At 37.8% G+C, this 9,869-nt stretch overlaps 1 pseudogene; it reads right to left on the bottom strand.

Annotated features, from left to right (window-relative positions):
• Window positions 1–2,169: 2,169 nt before the first annotated feature.
• Window positions 2,170–6,554, bottom strand: LOC103742422 (annotated as a pseudogene).
• Window positions 6,555–9,869: the final 3,315 nt, after the last annotated feature.

The following is a 9,869-nucleotide window of genomic DNA, read 5'->3' as shown; positions in this document are numbered from 1 at the left end:
GGTGTCTAAAACACCCTAATTATTGGAGGAACTAGATCACCTTTGCTGGTGGATTCTGACATTGCCTGGTGTCTGTAAGAGGGCATCTCAGCTGGTGGGAAAACACTACCACTACCATCTATGCAATAAGCACTAAAGTTCCTACTATCTTTTTGGTTTCTACTTGACCCCAGGTGGTGTATACCTATAATTACCCTCTGTGTTCCACATGAGGTTAGACAATATTGGGTACCTCAATATGTTAAAGCGGTATCTGACTTCTGACAGGTCCTTTTGACTATTTCAGAAACTTTAAGTCCATGGTGATTCTGTCTATGTAATTGTGCAGACATGGGGAATGGACAGAAATGACACCACGAGACATGACAGCAAAACATTTTTTTCCTTCTTTCTCTATTTCTTTGTTTCTGTATGTTTGTTTGATTTTGCTGCTTTGTTTTTTTTTTTTCAGACATGGTCTTCCTATAGCCCCACCTAGCCTGGAACTCATCATGTAGACCAGGGTGGCCTCGGTTTCACAGTACTCAACCTGCCTTTGCCTCCTGAATGCTGGGATTAAAGGTGTGCACCACCACATCTAGAACAGTTATATTCTATAGGAACTAGTTTACTAAAATAACTTGGAAATATAAGTAACTTAAAAGAATCAGGACATTAAGTGCATAATTCTGATTCGAAATTGCCATGTCATAAGCTTTCTATTGTACCAGAAAGTACTAATCCAACACATATGAAATGTTAAGCTGACATCTAAGATGGCAAACCCATCCCAGAAATTATTATCCCACTATTTTCTTGTTGTACCAAAACATTGCTAGTGAACAATCTTATCTGGTAAACACATTTACACTTGAAAAATAGGATGAGGTGCCAGTTCTTCCTTTTAAATAATTTTTACAGAGCTACTAAAAATCTTGTGTTTATAACATAGTTGATGAAAATATTCCTCCAGATTATACAAGGAAGTCAAGGATTGCTGATACATCCTTGGTGTTTGCTTAATCAGATTGACTTATTTCTCTTCTGCTTCTTCTTCAAAGACTGTACCCACTGTTTTTAGTTTCTCCATGTTTTGTGAGTAGTTTCTTTGTTAGCCACTTCTGCTTAATTTCCCTTTGCTTCCTCTTATATTTTGTTAGTACTTTTTTTCCCTAAAGATTTATCCTTTCTTGTTGCATTTTTGGATTTTGTTTCAACATTTGTAGAGGGGACGTTTAGTGAAGGACCTTGCTCTATGAGTTTAGGTTCTTGCACTGCTTTTTTTGTGCAGATCTATTCTTCCTCTTGAGCATTTTGGACACATGGAGCTGCTGAGGGCTTTTTGGATTGAGAGTCTTCTTGAAACCAGGCTGCCTGAGTGTTGCTCCTTCTAGTTTGAGTTGCTGCTGCACTCCACACTAGAGGTAGGGCCAAGTTGGGGTAGGAGGCTTTTATGAAGATGTTATTATAAACGGATGGTTTCAACATCGAATGGTTTGTGAGAGACAGTGAAGCCTAGTTCCTTATGTCCCTCTAGCTAAATGCATTATAAAAGCTTCTACAATGCAATAAAGATTCAGTAAGGGTGATGATCTAAAATATTAAGAAAAACTGCTCTAACAAATCCTCTTTCACACTTTTATTGAAATCATATATCCCAGTTTTTCCAAAAAGTTTCATTTCATAATTCAAATTAAAAATACATAGCATGCCCTGGTATCCTCACAATATCCTGGTTTGGACTTGAAACTGATCACCCTACCAGCTCAGGATCAGCAATAAGTAAGAAATTAGCACGTACCTTGGCCTAAATGTAAGTTTGGAGTCTTCTAAAAATTCTAAAATATTGAGAGAAAAAGCAAAAAAATGTAAAGAAAAACAGATGGTTATGATTATTTTACAATGATACAAAACAATGCCACTCGTGACTAAGAGATTTGAATAATGGATAAGTGTGAATGCCATGTTCATATAGCGTGCCTAAACTGAATGACTATGACATAAGTAGAGATCCTGTAATAACTTCTTCATTAAGTTATAGCTATGATAAAACACTGTACAAACAGAAAGCAGGGGATATACAGTTACATGCATATTGTGTCTACAGAATATTAAATTCCTCCTCCCTATGTTTGATTTTCGTTCATTTTCCAGTCATATGAACTGAAAGGGATGGTATAGATACTGAAATCAGGCTATTTTCCTGGAAATTCTCCACAGGGCCTTCTTAATGTCCTTGTTCCTCAGGCTATAGATGAAAGGGTTGCACATGGGGGTGACTATGGTGTACATCACTGAAGCCACTGAACCCTTCCTGAGGGAATGTGTGAGAAATGAATCAAAGTAGACACCAAAGCCAGTCCCATAAAATAAACAAACGACTGACAGATGAGAGCCACAGCTGGAGAAGGCTTTGACTCTCCCACCAGCTGATGGAATGCTCAGAATGGAGGAAACAATTTGGGTATAAGAATAAAGGATCCATGAGACTGGAATACCAGCCACAATGACAACAACAATATATATTAATGTTTTGCTACTGAAGTTATCTGAACAGGCAATATTGAAAAGTTCAGGAGTGTCACAAAAGAAATGAGGGATTTCTGTAACTGGCAGAAGGCCAGTTGTGACACCAACAAGCAGTGCAGCTGGGAATCCAAAAGACTGACAAAAAATGACACTAAGACAAAGAAACCACAGAGGTGAGGGTGTATGGTGACTGAGTAGTGTAGTGGGCGACAGATAGCCACCAAGCGATCATAGGCCATCACAGCCAGGAGTAAATTATCCAAACATCCAAAAAGAATAAAAAAGAATAATTGGGCTAGGCAGACTGCATCGGTGATGGACTTACTGTGTGTCCAGATGTTCACCAGCATTTTTGGCACTGTGGTACTGCTGAAGCCAATATCAACCAAGGATAGGTTGCAAAGGAAGAAGTACATGGGGGTGTGGAGGTGGGTGTCAGAGCTGACAGTCAGGACAATGAGCAGGTTCCCAAGCACTGTAACCAAGTATATGGACAGGAACAGTCCAAAGAGGACAGGCTGCAGTTCTGGGTCTTCTGAGAGGCCAAGGAGGAGGAATTCCCAGATACATGTTAAATTATCAGATCCTGTGTAGATGGGACACCTATTAAAAAAATCATTGTCTGAGAAAACAAAGCAGATATACTGGCAACCAGCTAAATGTGTATGTTTTGGAATCTTAAAATATTATCAATGAAGTATTTTTACCTGAAAACAATATATTCCAGTGACTTTAATAATATTTCAGTTGTGAACTATTTGATATCTGACCTGTCTTACCTTTTTCTGTATTCACCAACTTTAAAGATTCTGGAACAAAGAATGTTAGAGAAACAAGGGTATTTGAGAAACCAAAACCATGAGCCCCTTAAATGTAGTCCCCTTTTTACTTCTGGAATGTTCTTGCAAGGTATTGAATCATCCTGACAGCAATTTAATGGATGAAAACATGGTTTAACTAGAGGCAAATAAAAATTAAAAGAACAGGGAAGAATTCACTGATGCTACAACCAGCATCTAAAATCAATTAAGTCAGAAACTCTTGACAAAAGTCCTTTGACATATGATTAATAACATGCAGGCATGGATGAGGACTACTGCGAAAGCTCCACTAATGCTACTTGTTTCATTTCCAGTATAACTCTCCCTATATATAAAGATGATATAAGATAGATGATAGGTGATAAATGATAGATATATAGATAGAGAGATAAATAGATAGATGATAGATAGATAGATGATAGATAGATAGAGACATAGAGACATAGAGACAAAGAGACACAGATGATAGATAGATAACAGATGGATGATAGATAGATAGATAGATAGATAGATAGATAGATAGATAGGTGATAGGGAGATGATAGACAAATGATAGATAGATAGATGATAGATAGAGACATAGAGACATAGAGACAAAGAGACATAGACGATAGATAGATGACAGATAGATGATAGATAGATGATAGATAGATAGAGATAGATAGATAGATAGGTGATAGATAGGTGATAGGGAGATGATAGACAAAATAGATAGATCATAGAGATAGATAGAGATAGATGATAGATGATAGCTAGATGATAGATCATAGGATAGATTGATAGATAGAAAGATAGATATATGATAGATAGATAGATAGATGATAGATGACAGATAGATAGATAATAGATAGATGACAGATAGATGATAGAGATAGATGATAGATAGATATAGATAGATGATAGATAGATGACAGATAGAGGATAGAAAGACAGGTAGATAGAGATAGATAGATAGAGACATAGAGACATAGATGGTAGATAGAGACCTAGAGACATAGAGACATGGATAGATGACAGATGATAAATAGATAGATGGATGATGAAGATAGACAGATAGATAGATGACAGATAGATAGATAGATGCTAATAATTTTAAAGTCTAATTTATTAATTATATGAAATTTTTGGTGCCCTTGCATGATTCCAGACCTTTGCATCTCAGTTGCCCAAAGACAAAAACCATGATCAATCTGATGTCTGTCCTTTTTATAACTGTCTTCATGTTATTTGGACTGATTTTTATGTCTATAAATTATTTTCTAGGAAACTCATCTATAGTAGAAATATAATTTTCATAGAAATTTTCACTCAGCACAATATTGTGCTTTAAACCTCTCTATGTAGCACATATACTCACCATCACACATTATGTAATACATAGTCCTACCTGAGAGATGAAGCTTGCTTTATTTTTCAACTTGTTATTGCAACACTTTACTGTGCCGCTCTACATTTCACTCAAACAATAATTTCCAGGAGACACATACATGAACAATAATTGTTTTAATTATAAAAGATGGTACTGCTATTTTTCACTTAATGTTTCTCTTAATGTTTTCCCACAACAAAACTCTGTGGATTCCAAACAGAAACAGTCCTGTCACATCTGTGAGAACCAAGAACAAAAACTTAATAGGTGTCCAAGCTGAAATGTTCATGCTGAAATCTCCGTATTTAACTATCCCAAATGCCATGTCAGAATAAATGATAAGGATATTTGTCCTCAATACTTCATCCTCCAAACACTGTGTCCCTCAGAACTTACTGAGATCTTCTGGGTGCTTGTTTGGATATAAGCAAGATTTTAGGATTCACAGCCTTTCCCATACTGAGGAAGGGCTGAGACATTGTTGTTTGAAGTGGCAGGAAGACATTTGCACATGGACGCCTAGAAGCTGATGATGTCCCTGGGAGAAGACAAAGCATAAAGTCCATTGGATAAAGGCACCAATTCTGAATGGCTAGAAAGCAGGCCAGATATTTATAGTTGTTTTGCTGTGAGCATTCAATGCACAAAACTTCTAATTAGTCAAATTAACCCACGTTTTCCAAATCTCTGAAAATTTGTTGTTAACAGAAGGAGAAACAACAAATCATTACTTGTGCTTCAAAGGATCTTCATCTCAAGAAAAAGCTCTTGATAACTACTAACTTCTTACTTGTGGGTACAAGGATTTCAAATGTAAAATGTGACCTTTTTTGTCTTTTTGAGACAGGGTCTCCCTGTAGTCCCAGCTGACCTGAACCCACTATGTAGACCAGGCTAGCCTTGAACTCACAACAATCCACGTGCCCCTGCCTCCCAAGTGCTGGGATTTCTGATGTACAACTTATACACTTTGATATCTGAACCCATTATACTAATCATAAGCTTTATGGAGAATTAAGAATGTATAGCAGCTGGACTACTCCATCCCTATTTTTGCCAATTAAGATTTGTGTTCAATAGAAAATTTACTCTTTTCCTTTCAAAACCCTCATTTGGGAGCTCTGATAATGTGTGTTGAAAATCAGTGAGTTTTACTTATTTTTTTCTTAATGGACATTTTTATTGAATTAGTGTACATTTCATACAGTACACCTTAATCACATTTAGACACTCTTTCCCCATAGCCCCCACAACTCCAAAAGCCAACTCCTACCAGATTTCATGCATTCTATCATATGTGTTAAGGCCTACCAATTCAAGCTTTTGTATAAAGATGCATGTTGGTGCAAGTTCATTCAGTGGAGTACATCAGCCTATTTAGAGTCACTCCCTGAAATATCAAGTCTCCCTCACCCAGGAGTAATCAGCTGCCGAAAGTTCCTTGGCAAAGTTTGGGGCCTTCTGTTTTCCAGGTTCTACGCTGGGCATTTGTTTGACTGGACCTCATGTACTCTGTAATACATGTGAAGTCCTATCCATTCAGGCATTTGTACCCAAATGCCCCTCAGTGTAAATTTATCCACTGGACTCTAGTCAGCCCATCTAGAGATTGTATGTAAGGCATACTCTCCATCATCCAGAAGCAATTAGTCTCCAAAAGTTCTCTAGTGCCAGCTCACCACTTATTTCTCTCCCTTGGGGCCCTTGTTTAATTGAGTTGGAATGGGCCCTGAGCTCAATGCTACTGTTGCCACAAGTTCACATATGTAAGCTTCAAGTGGCCCAAAAGCCTCTGCTTCCCTGGGTTCATGAACTAGTCCTGGCTCTTCCAACCTTTCCACCTCCTCTTCTGCCATGGTCCCTGAGCAGTGGGTAGATAAGCTTCCATATAGGACTCCTACCCTACACTCTGTTATCTCTTATTCTTTAAAACTTGACCAATTGTGGCCTTCTGTATGCATCACACTCTGTTGTATAAGAAGGCTTTACTGGTGAGGGGTTAGGAATGCATTAGTTTTCTTTCTACCCCTTGTTCCACTATATTCCATGATTCTTAAGTACTGGGCAACTCTCAGACATGTTCTCTGTGTCTGACCAGATGTGCGATTCTGCAGCAGCCTCCATCTCTTGCAGTAAGAATCTTCTTTAATGAGTGGTATATGGCATGCTTGTCTGTGAATATAAGGATTGATATTTAGCATATAGTAAGAAATTTCATTTGTCAAGATATGTGAAAGGGATAGTTTTCTCTAGGATCTATGTCCTCTCCTGCCACGTGTATTTGGCTGTTTACAGGCCCACATGTGTGTTCATTCCCATTGAGTGGGCACTAAGTACAATTAGATAGCTGTTGATTACTCACGCCCCCAGATATCAGTACTACTATTGCATCAATAGAGGTAGTTCACCATGCCAGTCATTATGGTTACTAGGCCTTAGGGCTGGGTTGGACCATTGATTGTTTTTCTCCATTGGCAGTTTGCATATCATCATGTAGCATTATGATAGTGAACTTCAGTTAGAAGTCTTCCAGGTCAGTTCCTACTCCATTGCTTCAAGTCCCATATCCTAAGTATGAACTGTCTTCAGTAGTAGGGTCTTATCTACAAGTTCTTTGAGATAACCAAGAAGTGGCAATAGACTGCATTATTTTGGATGTTTCCTGGCCCACCTTCACCAGCCATTCATAGGGAAGTCTCTTTTGTCTGGCACTGTGTTCCTTGCCAAGCAGCTCCCAGGTCTACATATACACTAATGTTCAGACACTGTATGTACATTTCTCATGGGGTTTCAAGGGCATCAAAATTCCCACTAGGTTTCCTAGCCCCTCAAGATTCATTCAACTCTGTTCTTTTTTCTCCCATCCAGCCTCTGTCCTCCCTCCCTAGTCCCAGGGCCCCCATTTTTCCTACCCTCTCCTTAATAACATCTTCCTCCCACCATCTGCCCTCCGCTGACTTCTCTCCCCCAACAAAACCATGGCCCCTTTTAAGTCTCTCTCTTCTTTCCTGCCTGCCAAAGAACACTAGCCTTTCCCCACTTCCCCCTGGTACCATCTGTTCCCTACTATCCTCCTTTGAGGTTCTTTCTTTTCCTTTGACTCCATGTATCCTTTCACTTTTCCTGGCTCTTGGTGTTACATCAGAATTCATATACTCACATATAAGGGATTGTTGCTACAATCCGTAAATGAGGAAGAACAAACATCACTTGCTTTTCTGCATTTGTGTTACTTCATTTAGTTTAACACCCTCTAGTTCCATCCATTTACCTGAAAATTTCATGATTTTATCTTTTCTTAGTGCTGAGTAGAACTTCATTCTGTAGCTGTGCCACATTTTCATTATCCATTAATCAGTTGAGGGATATTTAGGTTGTTTCCATTAATTAGCTATTGTGAAGAGAGCAGCACCAAACATGGATGCTGTTATCTCTACAGTATTATGAGTCCTTTGGGTATATGCCAAGGAGTGGTATAACTGGATCACATGATAGGTTCATTTTTAAGTTTTTGAGGGTTCTCCACACTGCTTTCAACAGTAATTGCATGAGTTTGAATTCCCAATGGCAGGGAATTAGTGTTCCTCTTTTCCCCCAGCCTCTCCATCATTTGAAGTTTTATTCTTTCTTAAATTTAGCTAGTTTTACTGGGGTAAGATAGAATCTTAAAATTATTTTTATTTGTGTTTCTCTAATTACAAAGGATTAAGGTGCTTCTTAGCTGTTTTTTATCTTTGTTTGAGAATTCACTGTTAGATCTATCACCCATCATTTTATTGGGTCATTTATTTTCTTATTTCTTTGTTTTTGAGTTCTTAGTGTATTCTTGATATTAATCCTCTGTTGGATGTGTAGTTGGTAAAGGTTTGATCCCACTCTGTGGGATTCCTCCTCCCCTCCTTGGTTGTTTGTTGGGTTTGGTTTTGGGTTTTATGTTTTTTTTGGCTTTGCTTTTTTGCTGTATAGAAGCAAAAAAGAGGAGGTCCCACTGATTGACTGTTGAACTTAGTGCCAGAGCAGCCAGCTGGTGTCATATTTAGAAAGTCCTTTCCTGGGCCTATATCTTGTATGGTGCGGCTTATATTTTCTTCTAGAACTTTTCAAGTTTCAGGTTTTATACTGATGTCCTTGATCCATTTGGAGTTGACTTTGTGCAGGGTGAAACATAAGGGTCCAGTTTCATTCTTCCACAGGTGGAGATCCAGTTTTGTAAGCACCAGTTATTGAAGATGCTGTCTTTCCTCCATTGTGTGTTCTTAACATTTTGAACTAATAACAGGTGAGTGAAATTACATGTACTCATGTTTGGGTCTTCTATTATGTTCTATTGATCTGTGTGTCTATTTTTGTGCTGGTTCCATGCTATTTTATGAATATAGCTCTGTAATGTGATTTGAGATGTGGCGTGGTGATCCCCTCAGCACTGTTCTTTTTTTTTTTTTTTTACCAAAAATTGGTTTGGCTATCTGGGGTCTTTTATGTTTCCATATGTATTTTAGAATGATTTTTTTCAAGCTCTGTGAAGAATGACATGGCTATTTTGGGATTGCATTGAATCTATCATTTCTTTTGGTAAAATAGTCATTTTCACAAAATTGATTTTACCAATCCATGAGCATGGTAGGTCTTTCTGTCTCCTAGTGGCTTCCTCTATCAAATTCTTTAAAGTTTTGAAATTTTCATTGTAGAGATCTTTAATGTCTCTTGTTGGGTTTATATTTTTGGATGCTATCGTGCTCTAGTTCTTTTTCTGATTGCTTGCTATTGGTATATAGAAAGGCTGCTGATTTTTAGGAGTTGTTTTTGTAATCTACCATGTTCCTGAGAGTATTAACAATTTCCAACAGTTTTATAGTGGAATTTTTGGGATATCTTGTGTATAATACCATAATCCTCTGCAAATAGTGATAAATTGACCTCTTCTTTTCCAATTAGTACTCATTTAATTTTCTTCTCTTATTACTCTTGCAAGAGTTTTGAGCACTATATTGAAAAGGAGTGGAAACAGTGGAGAGCCCTGTAGGATTCCTAATTTTAATGGGAATCCTTCCAGTTTTTCTCCATTTAAAATGATGTACCTCTGGGACACGCTGAAAGTGGTTCTTAGAGGGAAGTTTATAGCTCTAAGTGCCTACATCAAAAAATCGGAAAGAACACAAATAAATGACTTA

The sequence above is a fragment of the Nannospalax galili genome, unplaced genomic scaffold (assembly GCF_000622305.1).
Source record: "Nannospalax galili isolate Female #2095 unplaced genomic scaffold, S.galili_v1.0 scaffold1642, whole genome shotgun sequence".
NCBI classification, from domain to species: Eukaryota; Metazoa; Chordata; class Mammalia; order Rodentia; family Spalacidae; genus Nannospalax; species Nannospalax galili.
The sequence above is the reverse complement of the archived record's forward strand: the minus strand, read 5'-3'. Positions and strand labels throughout refer to the sequence as shown.